The following is a 1,076-nucleotide window of genomic DNA, read 5'->3' as shown; positions in this document are numbered from 1 at the left end:
TAGGGGTCGTTGCAGTATTCTCCCCCGTAAAGTCCCTAGATAACCAAAGTAGCGCAATTGAATGTTTCAATGTGTTAGAGAGAGAACGTATATTTCGGACACAATATGGCGACCGACAAACGTCAATGTTAATTGTCAAACGCTTTTTAACGCATCACCTCGTGGCGTAAGTCCTGTTTTGCAAAGTTGTTGTGTTTTTTGTAAAGTTGTTTGTGTTTTTTGCAAAGTTGTTTGTGTTTTTTGTAAAGTTGTTTGTGTTTTTTTGTGGTGTTTTATGACTTTTATTTTAAAATGCCAAGTTGTTCTGTTCCTTTGTGTAAAAATAAAAGCCGATTGTTTCGTCTTCCAACAGGTAGGTTACAACTAAGTTTTCAATTGAGTTTTCTCAACCAATTTAAATTGTTGCAGGTGTTAGTAATAGGGCTAGAAGAGAGATGTGGGAGAATTTAATAGGCCGGGACGATTTGAACGACAACTCCAGAATTTGCGAAGTAATTTGTTAAAGCTTGAATATGTAATTGCACAATGTTAAATACTATTTACTTTTAGTTACATTTTTCTGAACAACAATTCGAAGCAAAGTGAGCAGGTGGAAGGAAACTATTGCGGCCGAAATTTTGTTAATAAACTGGTATTGCAAGGTTTCTCATCTATATTTTTTACTCACCCCTTATGTTTTTAAGTGCACTGAACAAATAACGCTTAAACATAAATAAATGTTTATTTGAAAGAAATCTACATTTACGCTTTGTACGCAAGTATCGAGTCCGTTAATTTTTATTTATTTATTTTGAATTTGGCGCGGACACAATATGGCGCCCAATTGCGGTACTTTATATATCTAGTGACTTTACTCCCCCGGCCTTTTTTGGAAGGCTGTGTGTGTACAGTGTGTTATAGTACTTGATCTTTTTATTATTTGTACTAACTGTAACAATAATATGTCACAATTCAAAGACCTCAAATCTCTCATAACTTCTCTTCAACAAGACTTCTTAGTAAATATTGAAAAACTTAGATCTGATTTTGAAGCTCAACTAAAGGACTTAAAGTCATCCATTAACACTAGTACATCA

At 34.2% G+C, this 1,076-nt stretch overlaps 1 long non-coding RNA gene across 1 annotated transcript; it reads left to right on the top strand.

Annotated features, from left to right (window-relative positions):
- Positions 1–214: 214 nt before the first annotated feature.
- On the top strand, positions 215–631 carry LOC135142014 (uncharacterized). Its single transcript, XR_010282457.1, has 3 exons — positions 215–352; positions 409–491; positions 550–631. It is a non-coding gene; the product is annotated as an uncharacterized LOC135142014 (long non-coding RNA).
- The last annotated feature ends 445 nt before the right edge of the window (positions 632–1,076 follow it).

The sequence above is a fragment of the Zophobas morio genome, unplaced genomic scaffold (genome assembly GCF_036711695.1).
Source record: "Zophobas morio isolate AGI-343-1 ecotype UQ-CSIRO unplaced genomic scaffold, CSIRO_AGI_Zmor_V1 ptg000046l, whole genome shotgun sequence".
Lineage (NCBI taxonomy): Eukaryota > Metazoa > Arthropoda > Insecta > Coleoptera > Tenebrionidae > Zophobas > Zophobas morio.
Note: the sequence above shows the minus strand (reverse complement) of the source record. Positions and strands in the feature narration are given on the sequence as shown.